The 12826-nt window shown below is 48.4% G+C and overlaps 1 long non-coding RNA gene across 2 annotated transcripts; it reads left to right on the top strand.

Annotated features, from left to right (window-relative positions):
* Positions 1–681: 681 nt before the first annotated feature.
* On the top strand, positions 682–4781 carry LOC123733301 (uncharacterized). 2 transcript variants are annotated; one of them, XR_014391662.1, is made up of 4 exons: positions 682–809; positions 2479–2647; positions 2826–2904; positions 4542–4781. It is a non-coding gene; the product is annotated as an uncharacterized LOC123733301 (long non-coding RNA). The 2 variants fall into 2 exon arrangements; XR_014391663.1 differs by having other exon boundaries at positions 2826–2907.
* Positions 4782–12826: the final 8045 nt, after the last annotated feature.

Here is a 12826-nt window from a genome sequence, read left to right as displayed (position 1 = left end):
CGGTGGGTTTCGTGGCGGCAGCGGAGATGCTGAGGGAGAGGGGGGCGGGGACGATCATCGCCGTGGCAATGCACGCCATCCTGTCCGCGGACGCTCCCAGGATCCTCCAGGAGTCAGTCATTAGTCAGAGAGGAGAGGAGGTACCCCCTGTATATAACCTCATTACTACCCGGTACCCCCTGTATATAGCCTCATTACTACCTGGTACCCCCTGTATATAACCTCATTACTACCCGGTACCCCCTGTATATAGCCTCATTACTACCTGGTACCCCCTGTATATAGCCTCATTACTACCTGGTACCCCCTGTATATAGCCTCATTACTACCTGGTACCCCCTGTATATAGCCTCATTACTACCTGGTACCCCCTGTATATGTGACAGGTTACAGGAAATACTCATAGCCTGTTATACATTAAAAAGTATTAGTAAGTTCATAGTATGTGAGGATCTTAAAACATCTAAGGTTAAAAATATCATGCATTCTGTATTAGTTGATAGAGATGGATAACATTCATATAATTGTGTTAAAAAGTTAAAAATCCATCAAGCGTACAAAAGGTAAGAATTGTAAAAGGAATGTGTAAACCGTTATATTGATTACTTTATTTTGTGGTGCCAAATTGAAGGGGAAAAGTGTTAATCTGTGATCTACTAAATGCTCTTTAATCTATGAGCCTGAGATCGATTGCTCTGGTCTCCAGCCAAGTTCGCGGGGAAATCGCGGTCTTTTCCTCATTACAGTAAAAGTTCTCAGTGAGGAAACAATACCGTATCACACTCGGGATTATTTCTCCCCTTTTCCAGGTACGTTATTGATGATAAAACAGAGTCATTTAAATGTAATAACTCGCTAACATGTCAAGAGTGTTTAAGCTGTGTCTTAGTAACATCTTGAGGAAGTTAGAGTTCAGTTTGCAGAGAGTAATATGAGCCCTGCTCGGTTGCAGCGAAGGCTTCGTACTGAGAGTAGCTGCCATTTTATGTCGATCGTCAATGAACATGTGCGTTGTTATTAATAAGATATTTTGCGGTGTTTTTTGTATAATGGTTTTTCAAACACTTTATTGACTGTTGATAAATTGAGTTATGGTTTACTGAGTTAAAGCTTTGTGCTTGACAGTTATATTGAAATGAGTGTATGTTTCAGTGAATTACAGTGTATACTGTTGTGACTTGAATAAGCCTTGTACCCTACAACACTAGCTCTTTCCTGTAGATCTGTTGTTTTGTAAAATGTGTTACTTTGGTAAAATGATTTGCAGTAAAAGTTCTCAGTGAGGAAACAATACCGTATCACTCTCGTGATTATTTCTCCCCTTTTTCAGGGGCCAAAGCCTCATTAGATATCGGTCGTCCAGAACAACTAGCCAAAGCCTCATTAGATATCGGTCGTCCAGAACAACTAGCCAAAGCCTCATTAGATATCGGTCGTCCAGGACAACTAGCCAAAGCCTCATTAGATATCGGTCGTCCAGGACAACTAGCCAAAGCCTCATTAGATATCGGTCGTCCAGAACAACTAGCCAAAGCCTCATTAGATATCGGTCGTCCAGGACAACTAGCCAAAGCCTCATTAGATATCGGTCGTCCAGGACAACTAGCCAAAGCCTCATTAGATATCGGTCGTCCAGGACAACTAGCCAAAGCCTCATTAGATATCGGTCGTCCAGGACAACTAGCCAAAGCCTCATTAGATATCGGTCGTCCAGAACAACTAGCCAAAGCCTCATTAGATATCGGTCGTCCAGAACAACTAGCCAAAGCCTCATTAGATATCGGTCGTCCAGGACAACTAGCCAAAGCCTCATTAGATATCGGTGGTCCAGAACAACTAGCCAAAGCCTCATTAGATATCGGTCGTCCAGAACAACTAGCCAAAGCCTCATTAGATATCGGTCGTCCAGAACAACTAGCCAAAGCCTCATTAGATATCGGTCGTCCAAAGGAAGTCTGTAGACGGGAGTGTTTATGCGTCTATACAGAACAACTGGCGTAATTTCCCGGACTATTAAGTGCACCTGAATATAAGCCGCACCCACTGAATTTAAAAAAAAGTATTATTTTGAACATAAATAAGTCGCACATGTCTATAAGCCGCAGGTGCCTACCGGTACATTGAAACAAATTAACTTTACACAGGCTTTAACGAAACACGGCTTGTAACAAAAATAAATAGGCTTTAATGAAACAAAACTACAAAATGAGGATGTGATTTGCTCGGGTTTCCCAAAAACATGATTTGCTGGTTGGGGTAAGTTTCTCAAAAGCATGTGAAATCACAAAAAAAAAAGTGTCTGGACCCTTACTATGAAATTCAACTTAATAAAATAGATTTAGTTGTAAAAAAGAAGAACTTCTCCTGTAAGGCAGTGTTATTAAAATGGAGGTGAAATGTCTTTAAAAAGTGGGTGTTAACGAAATGTCTGTGTGGCACTCTTCCCCCTCCCACTACACTTTCTCCCTCCCCTCCCAGGATGTGAAGTTAAAGAACATGGGTTCTTGGCCCAGCGTTCTCAGTCCACCCCCGCCTCCGCTGTCCGCTCCTCTAGCGACAGCTTCGAACAGGTCCGTCGCGTCGCCCGAGAGAAGGAGAGAGAGAAACAGCTAAAAGCACAGGCCAGGAGAGAGCAGGAGAAACTACGGTAAGAGGGAAGGATGGAGGGAGGGAAAGGGAGGAGGAGGAGGAGGAGAGGGAGAAGACCTCTCAGCCGAGGTAGAAACTATGGTGAGAAAAAAGGGAAGGATGGATAAAGGGAGAAGCTCATTCTAGCACCCCATCTAAGCTCATCCCCCTCTGACACTCCACTTTCTCTTCTCCAGTAGCCGTGACGACGAGGACTCTGTGGACCAGCAGAGGGAGCTGGCGAGACGCCGCGAGCAGGAAAGGAGGAGGAGAGAGGTGGTAATACTTTATAGCAGTAATACTACTATAATACTAACATGTTATACTAGTATAGCAGGAGAGAGGCGGTAATACTTTATAGCAGTGATACTACTATAATACTAACATGTTATACTAGTATAGCAGGAGAGAGGCGGTAATACTTTATAGCAGTAATACTACTATAATACTAACATGTTATACTAGTATAGTAGGAGAGAGGCGGTAATACTTTATAGCAGTGATACTACTATAATACTAACATGTTATACTAGTATAGCAGGAGAGAGGCGGTAATACTTTATAGCAGTAATACTACTATAATACTAACATGTTATACTAGTATAGTAGGAGAGAGGCGGTAATACTTTATAGCAGTGATACTACTATAATACTAACATGTTATACTAGTATAGCAGGAGAGAGGCGGTAATACTTTATAGCAGTAATACTACTATAATACTAACATGTTATACTAGTATAGTAGGAGAGAGGTGGTAATACTTTATAGCAGTAATACTACTATAATACTAACATGTTATACTAGTATAGCAGGAGAGAGGCGGTAATACTTTATAGCAGTAATACTACTATAATACTAACATGTTATACTAGTATAGTAGGAGAGAGGCGGTAATACTACTATAATACTAACATGTTATACTAGTATAGCAGGAGAGAGGCGGTAATACTTTATAGCAGTAATACTACTATAATACTAACATGTTATACTAGTATAGTAGGAGAGAGGCGGTAATACTTTATAGCAGTGATACTACTATAATACTAACATGTTATACTAGTATAGCAGGAGAGAGGTGGCAATACTTTATAGCAGTAATACTACTATAATACTAACATAAAATACTAGTATAGCAGAAGAGAGGTGGTAATACTTTATAGCAGTAATACTACTATAATACTAACATGTTATACTAGTATAGTAGGAGAGAGGCGGTAATACTTTATAGCAGTGATACTACTATAATACTAACATAAAATACTAGTTTAGCAGGAGAGAGGTGGTAATACTTTATAGCAGTAATACTACTATAATACTAACATGTTATACTAGTATAGTAGGAGAGAGGCGGTAATACTTTATAGCAGTGATACTACTATAATACTAACATGTTATACTAGTATAGCAGGAGAGAGGTGGTAATACTTTATAGCAGTTATACTACTGTAATACTAACATAATATACTTTTCTAGCAGAAGAGAGGTGGTAATACTTTATAGCAGTTATACTACTATAATACTAACATAATATACTGGTTTAGCAGAAGAGAGGTGGTAATACTTTATAGCAGTTATACTACTATAATACTAACATGTTATACTAGTATAGCAGAAGAGAGGTGGTAATACTTTATAGCAGTAATACTACTATAATACTAACATGTTATACTAGTATAGCAGTAATACTACTATAATACTAACATGATATACTGGTATAGCAGGAGAGATGAGGAGAGAATCATCATAAAGATACATATTAATATATGTATATTCTTGTTATATTATGTATATTCAGTTATATTACAATAATACAGAGGAGAGGTAGTTTAGCTGAGAAGAGATGGGAAAGATTAACACTGCATCTAATTCCTCTCTCTCTCTCGCTCTGTCTCTCATCCCCCTCTCTCTACAGATGGCGGACACCATTGACATCAACTTCCAGAGCGACTTGATGGCCATCTTTGAAGAGAACCTTTTCTGAGAGAGAGATTGAGAAAGGAGGAGAGGGAGAGAAAGAGATATGAACTCTACCTTATCCCACCATGGCTGGGATTTCACACACAACACCCTCCCTCCCTCTGATTAGAGACCCCAGACCAGGATGTGAGCTCCAGAGACTTGAAGGAGACTGAGGTGAGGTACAGTAATAAGGAGATGCCCTCCCTCCCTCCCTCTGATTAGAGACCCCAGACCAGGATGTGAGCTCCAGAGACTTGAAGGAGACTGAGGTGAGGTACAGTAATAAGGAGATGCCCTCCCTCCCTCCCTCTGATTAGAGACCCCAGACCAGGATGTGAGCTCCAGAGACTTGAAGGAGACTGAGGTGAGGTACAGTAATAAGGAGATGCCCTCCCTCCCTCTGATTAGAGACCCCAGACCAGGATGTGAGCTCCAGAGACTTGAAGGAGACTGAGGTGAGGTACAGTAATAAGGAGATGCCCTCCCTCCCTCTGATTAGAGACCCCAGACCAGGATGTGAGCTCCAGAGACTTGAAGGAGACTGAGGTGAGGTACAGTAATAAGGAGTAGCCCTCCCCCCCTCTGATTAGAGACCCCAGACCAGGATGTGAGCTCCAGAGACTTGAAGGAGACTGAGGTGAGGTACAGTAATAAGGAGTAGCCCTCCCTCCCTCTGATTAGAGACCCCAGACCAGGATGTGAGCTCCAGAGACTTGAAGGAGACTGAGGTGAGGTACAGTAATAAGGAGATGCCCTCCCTCCCTCTGATTAGAGACCCCAGACCAGGATGTGAGCTCCAGAGACTTGAAGGAGACTGAGGTGAGGTACAGTAATAAGGAGTAGCCCTCCCTCCCTCCCTCTGATTAGAGACCCCAGACCAGGATGTGAGCTCCAGAGACTTGAAGGAGACTGAGGTGAGGTACAGTAATAAGGAGATGCCCTCCCTCCCTCCCTCTGATTAGAGACCCCAGACCAGGATGTGAGCTCCAGAGACTTGAAGGAGACTGAGGTGAGGTACAGTAATAAGGAGTAGCCCTCCCTCCCTCCCTCTGATTAGAGACCCCAGACCAGGATGTGAGCTCCAGAGACTTGAAGGAGACTGAGGTGAGGTACAGTAATAAGGAGTAGCCCTCCCTCCCTCCCTCTGATTAGAGACCCCAGACCAGGATGTGAGCTCCAGAGACTTGAAGGAGACTGAGGTGAGGTACAGTAATAAGGAGATGCCCTCCCTCCCTCCCTCTGATTAGAGACCCCAGACCAGGATGTGAGCTCCAGAGACTTGAAGGAGACTGAGGTGAGGTACAGTAATAAGGAATAGCCCTCCCTCCCTCCCTCTGATTAGAGACCCCAGACCAGGATGTGAGCTCCAGAGACTTGAAGGAGACTGAGGTGAGGTACAGTAATAAGGAGTAGCCCTCCCTCCCTCCCTCTGATTAGAGACCCCAGACCAGGATGTGAGCTCCAGAGACTTGAAGGAGACTGAGGTGAGGTACAGTAATAAGGAGTAGCCCTCCCTCCCTCTGATTAGAGACCCCAGACCAGGATGTGAGCTCCAGAGACTTGAAGGAGACTGAGGTGAGGTACAGTAATAAGGAGTAGCCCTCCCTCCCTCCCTCTGATTAGAGACCCCAGACCAGGATGTGAGCTCCAGAGACTTGAAGGAGACTGAGGTGAGGTACAGTAATAAGGAGATGCCCTCCCTCCCTCCCTCTGATTAGAGACCCCAGACCAGGATGTGAGCTCCAGAGACTTGAAGGAGACTGAGGTGAGGTACAGTAATAAGGAGATGCCCTCCCTCCCTCCCTCTGATTAGAGACCCCAGACCAGGATGTGAGCTCCAGAGACTTGAAGGAGACTGAGGTGAGGTACAGTAATAAGGAGTAGCCCTCCCTCCCTCCCTCTGATTAGAGACCCCAGACCAGGATGTGAGCTCCAGAGACTTGAAGGAGACTGAGGTGAGGTACAGTAATAAGGAGATGCCCTCCCTCCCTCTGATTAGAGACCCCAGACCAGGATGTGAGCTCCAGAGACTTGAAGGAGACTGAGGTGAGGTACAGTAATAAGGAGATGCCCTCCCTCCCTCCCTCTGATTAGAGACCCCAGACCAGGATGTGAGCTCCAGAGACTTGAAGGAGACTGAGGTGAGGTACAGTAATAAGGAGATGCCCTCCCTCCCTCTGATTAGAGACCCCAGACCAGGATGTGAGCTCCAGAGACTTGAAGGAGACTGAGGTGAGGTACAGTAATAAGGAGTAGCCCCCCCTCCCTCCCTCTGATTAGAGACCCCAGACCAGGATGTGAGCTCCAGAGACTTGAAGGAGACTGAGGTGAGGTACAGTAATAAGGAGTAGCCCCCCTCCCTCCCTCTGATTAGAGACCCCAGACCAGGATGTGAGCTCCAGAGACTTGAAGGAGACTGAGGTGAGGTACAGTAATAAGGAGATGCCCTCCCTCCCTCTGATTAGAGACCCCAGACCAGGATGTGAGCTCCAGAGACTTGAAGGAGACTGAGGTGAGGTACAGTAATAAGGAGTAGCCCCCTCCCTCCCTCTGATTAGAGACCCCAGACCAGGATGTGAGCTCCAGAGACTTGAAGGAGACTGAGGTGAGGTACAGTAATAAGGAGTAGCCCTCCCTCCCTCCCTCTGATTAGAGACCCCAGACCAGGATGTGAGCTCCAGAGACTTGAAGGAGACTGAGGTGAGGTACAGTAATAAGGAGTAGCCCTCCCTCCCTCTGATTAGAGACCCCAGACCAGGATGTGAGCTCCAGAGACTTGAAGGAGACTGAGGTGAGGTACAGTAATAAGGAGTAGCCCTCCCTCCCTCCCTCTGATTAGAGACCCCAGACCAGGATGTGAGCTCCAGAGACTTGAAGGAGACTGAGGTGAGGTACAGTAATAAGGAATAGCCCTCCCTCCCTCCCTCTGATTAGAGACCCCAGACCAGGATGTGAGCTCCAGAGACTTGAAGGAGACTGAGGTGAGGTACAGTAATAAGGAGATGCCCTCCCTCCCTCTGATTAGAGACCCCAGACCAGGATGTGAGCTCCAGAGACTTGAAGGAGACTGAGGTGAGGTACAGTAATAAGGAGATGCCCCCCCCCCCCCCTCTGATTAGAGACCCCAGACCAGGATGTGAGCTCCAGAGACTTGAAGGAGACTGAGGTGAGGTACAGTAATAAGGAGATGCCCTCCCTCCCTCCCTCTGATTAGAGACCCCAGACCAGGATGTGAGCTCCAGAGACTTGAAGGAGACTGAGGTGAGGTACAGTAATAAGGAGTAGCCCTCCCTCCCTCTGATTAGAGACCCCAGACCAGGATGTGAGCTCCAGAGACTTGAAGGAGACTGAGGTGAGGTACAGTAATAAGGAGTAGCCCTCCCTCCCTCCCTCTGATTAGAGACCCCAGACCAGGATGTGAGCTCCAGAGACTTGAAGGAGACTGAGGTGAGGTACAGTAATAAGGAGTAGCCCTCCCTCCCTCTGATTAGAGACCCCAGACCAGGATGTGAGCTCCAGAGACTTGAAGGAGACTGAGGTGAGGTACAGTAATAAGGAGATGCCCTCCCTCCCTCTGATTAGAGACCCCAGACCAGGATGTGAGCTCCAGAGACTTGAAGGAGACTGAGGTGAGGTACAGTAATAAGGAGTAGCCCTCCCTCCCTCCCTCTGATTAGAGACCCCAGACCAGGATGTGAGCTCCAGAGACTTGAAGGAGACTGAGGTGAGGTACAGTAATAAGGAGTAGCCCTCCCTCCCTCCCTCTGATTAGAGACCCCAGACCAGGATGTGAGCTCCAGAGACTTGAAGGAGACTGAGGTGAGGTACAGTAATAAGGAGTAGCCCTCCCTCCCTCCCTCTGATTAGAGACCCCAGACCAGGATGTGAGCTCCAGAGACTTGAAGGAGACTGAGGTGAGGTACAGTAATAAGGAGATGCCCTCCCTCCCTCCCTCTGATTAGAGACCCCAGACCAGGATGTGAGCTCCAGAGACTTGAAGGAGACTGAGGTGAGGTACAGTAATAAGGAGATGCCCTCCCTCCCTCCCTCTGATTAGAGACCCCAGACCAGGATGTGAGCTCCAGAGACTTGAAGGAGACTGAGGTGAGGTACAGTAATAAGGAGATGCCCTCCCTCCCTCTGATTAGAGACCCCAGACCAGGATGTGAGCTCCAGAGACTTGAAGGAGACTGAGGTGAGGTACAGTAATAAGGAGTAGCCCTCCCTCCCTCCCTCTGATTAGAGACCCCAGACCAGGATGTGAGCTCCAGAGACTTGAAGGAGACTGAGGTGAGGTACAGTAATAAGGAGTAGCCCTCCCTCCCTCTGATTAGAGACCCCAGACCAGGATGTGAGCTCCAGAGACTTGAAGGAGACTGAGGTGAGGTACAGTAATAAGGAGTAGCCCTCCCTCCCTCTGATTAGAGACCCCAGACCAGGATGTGAGCTCCAGAGACTTGAAGGAGACTGAGGTGAGGTACAGTAATAAGGAGTAGCCCTCCCTCCCTCCCTCTGATTAGAGACCCCAGACCAGGATGTGAGCTCCAGAGACTTGAAGGAGACTGAGGTGAGGTACAGTAATAAGGAGTAGCCCTCCCTCCCTCTGATTAGAGACCCCAGACCAGGATGTGAGCTCCAGAGACTTGAAGGAGACTGAGGTGAGGTACAGTAATAAGGAGATGCCCTCCCTCCCTCTGATTAGAGACCCCAGACCAGGATGTGAGCTCCAGAGACTTGAAGGAGACTGAGGTGAGGTACAGTAATAAGGAGTAGCCCTCCCTCCCTCCCTCTGATTAGAGACCCCAGACCAGGATGTGAGCTCCAGAGACTTGAAGGAGACTGAGGTGAGGTACAGTAATAAGGAGTAGCCCTCCCTCCCTCTGATTAGAGACCCCAGACCAGGATGTGAGCTCCAGAGACTTGAAGGAGACTGAGGTGAGGTACAGTAATAAGGAGATGCCCTCCCTCCCTCTGATTAGAGACCCCAGACCAGGATGTGAGCTCCAGAGACTTGAAGGAGACTGAGGTGAGGTACAGTAATAAGGAGATGCCCTCCCTCCCTCTGATTAGAGACCCCAGACCAGGATGTGAGCTCCAGAGACTTGAAGGAGACTGAGGTGAGGTACAGTAATAAGGAGATGCCCCCCCCCCCCCTCTGATTAGAGACCCCAGACCAGGATGTGAGCTCCAGAGACTTGAAGGAGACTGAGGTGAGGTACAGTAATAAGGAGATGCCCTCCCTCCCTCCCTCTGATTAGAGACCCCAGACCAGGATGTGAGCTCCAGAGACTTGAAGGAGACTGAGGTGAGGTACAGTAATAAGGAGTAGCCCTCCCTCCCTCTGATTAGAGACCCCAGACCAGGATGTGAGCTCCAGAGACTTGAAGGAGACTGAGGTGAGGTACAGTAATAAGGAGTAGCCCTCCCTCCCTCTGATTAGAGACCCCAGACCAGGATGTGAGCTCCAGAGACTTGAAGGAGACTGAGGTGAGGTACAGTAATAAGGAGTAGCCCTCCCTCCCTCCCTCTGATTAGAGACCCCAGACCAGGATGTGAGCTCCAGAGACTTGAAGGAGACTGAGGTGAGGTACAGTAATAAGGAGTAGCCCTCCCTCCCTCCCTCTGATTAGAGACCCCAGACCAGGATGTGAGCTCCAGAGACTTGAAGGAGACTGAGGTGAGGTACAGTAATAAGGAGTAGCCCTCCCTCCCTCCCTCTGATTAGAGACCCCAGACCAGGATGTGAGCTCCAGAGACTTGAAGGAGACTGAGGTGAGGTACAGTAATAAGGAGATGCCCTCCCTCCCTCCCTCTGATTAGAGACCCCAGACCAGGATGTGAGCTCCAGAGACTTGAAGGAGACTGAGGTGAGGTACAGTAATAAGGAATAGCCCTCCCTCCCTCCCTCTGATTAGAGACCCCAGACCAGGATGTGAGCTCCAGAGACTTGAAGGAGACTGAGGTGAGGTACAGTAATAAGGAGTAGCCCTCCCTCCCTCCCTCTGATTAGAGACCCCAGACCAGGATGTGAGCTCCAGAGACTTGAAGGAGACTGAGGTGAGGTACAGTAATAAGGAGTAGCCCTCCCTCCCTCTGATTAGAGACCCCAGACCAGGATGTGAGCTCCAGAGACTTGAAGGAGACTGAGGTGAGGTACAGTAATAAGGAGTAGCCCTCCCTCCCTCCCTCTGATTAGAGACCCCAGACCAGGATGTGAGCTCCAGAGACTTGAAGGAGACTGAGGTGAGGTACAGTAATAAGGAGATGCCCTCCCTCCCTCCCTCTGATTAGAGACCCCAGACCAGGATGTGAGCTCCAGAGACTTGAAGGAGACTGAGGTGAGGTACAGTAATAAGGAGATGCCCTCCCTCCCTCCCTCTGATTAGAGACCCCAGACCAGGATGTGAGCTCCAGAGACTTGAAGGAGACTGAGGTGAGGTACAGTAATAAGGAGTAGCCCTCCCTCCCTCCCTCTGATTAGAGACCCCAGACCAGGATGTGAGCTCCAGAGACTTGAAGGAGACTGAGGTGAGGTACAGTAATAAGGAGATGCCCTCCCTCCCTCTGATTAGAGACCCCAGACCAGGATGTGAGCTCCAGAGACTTGAAGGAGACTGAGGTGAGGTACAGTAATAAGGAGATGCCCTCCCTCCCTCCCTCTGATTAGAGACCCCAGACCAGGATGTGAGCTCCAGAGACTTGAAGGAGACTGAGGTGAGGTACAGTAATAAGGAGATGCCCTCCCTCCCTCTGATTAGAGACCCCAGACCAGGATGTGAGCTCCAGAGACTTGAAGGAGACTGAGGTGAGGTACAGTAATAAGGAGTAGCCCCCCCTCCCTCCCTCTGATTAGAGACCCCAGACCAGGATGTGAGCTCCAGAGACTTGAAGGAGACTGAGGTGAGGTACAGTAATAAGGAGTAGCCCCCCCTCCCTCCCTCTGATTAGAGACCCCAGACCAGGATGTGAGCTCCAGAGACTTGAAGGAGACTGAGGTGAGGTACAGTAATAAGGAGATGCCCTCCCTCCCTCTGATTAGAGACCCCAGACCAGGATGTGAGCTCCAGAGACTTGAAGGAGACTGAGGTGAGGTACAGTAATAAGGAGTAGCCCTCCCTCCCTCTGATTAGAGACCCCAGACCAGGATGTGAGCTCCAGAGACTTGAAGGAGACTGAGGTGAGGTACAGTAATAAGGAGTAGCCCTCCCTCCCTCCCTCTGATTAGAGACCCCAGACCAGGATGTGAGCTCCAGAGACTTGAAGGAGACTGAGGTGAGGTACAGTAATAAGGAGTAGCCCTCCCTCCCTCTGATTAGAGACCCCAGACCAGGATGTGAGCTCCAGAGACTTGAAGGAGACTGAGGTGAGGTACAGTAATAAGGAGTAGCCCTCCCTCCCTCCCTCTGATTAGAGACCCCAGACCAGGATGTGAGCTCCAGAGACTTGAAGGAGACTGAGGTGAGGTACAGTAATAAGGAATAGCCCTCCCTCCCTCCCTCTGATTAGAGACCCCAGACCAGGATGTGAGCTCCAGAGACTTGAAGGAGACTGAGGTGAGGTACAGTAATAAGGAGATGCCCTCCCTCCCTCTGATTAGAGACCCCAGACCAGGATGTGAGCTCCAGAGACTTGAAGGAGACTGAGGTGAGGTACAGTAATAAGGAGATGCCCCCCCCCCCCCCTCTGATTAGAGACCCCAGACCAGGATGTGAGCTCCAGAGACTTGAAGGAGACTGAGGTGAGGTACAGTAATAAGGAGATGCCCTCCCTCCCTCCCTCTGATTAGAGACCCCAGACCAGGATGTGAGCTCCAGAGACTTGAAGGAGACTGAGGTGAGGTACAGTAATAAGGAGTAGCCCTCCCTCCCTCTGATTAGAGACCCCAGACCAGGATGTGAGCTCCAGAGACTTGAAGGAGACTGAGGTGAGGTACAGTAATAAGGAGTAGCCCTCCCTCCCTCCCTCTGATTAGAGACCCCAGACCAGGATGTGAGCTCCAGAGACTTGAAGGAGACTGAGGTGAGGTACAGTAATAAGGAGTAGCCCTCCCTCCCTCTGATTAGAGACCCCAGACCAGGATGTGAGCTCCAGAGACTTGAAGGAGACTGAGGTGAGGTACAGTAATAAGGAGATGCCCTCCCTCCCTCTGATTAGAGACCCCAGACCAGGATGTGAGCTCCAGAGACTTGAAGGAGACTGAGGTGAGGTACAGTAATAAGGAGTAGCCCTCCCTCCCTC

This window comes from Salmo salar, unplaced genomic scaffold (genome assembly GCF_965601325.2).
Source record: "Salmo salar unplaced genomic scaffold, fSalSal1 ptg000960l, whole genome shotgun sequence".
Lineage (NCBI taxonomy): Eukaryota > Metazoa > Chordata > Actinopteri > Salmoniformes > Salmonidae > Salmo > Salmo salar.
Note: the sequence above shows the minus strand (reverse complement) of the source record. Positions and strands in the feature narration are given on the sequence as shown.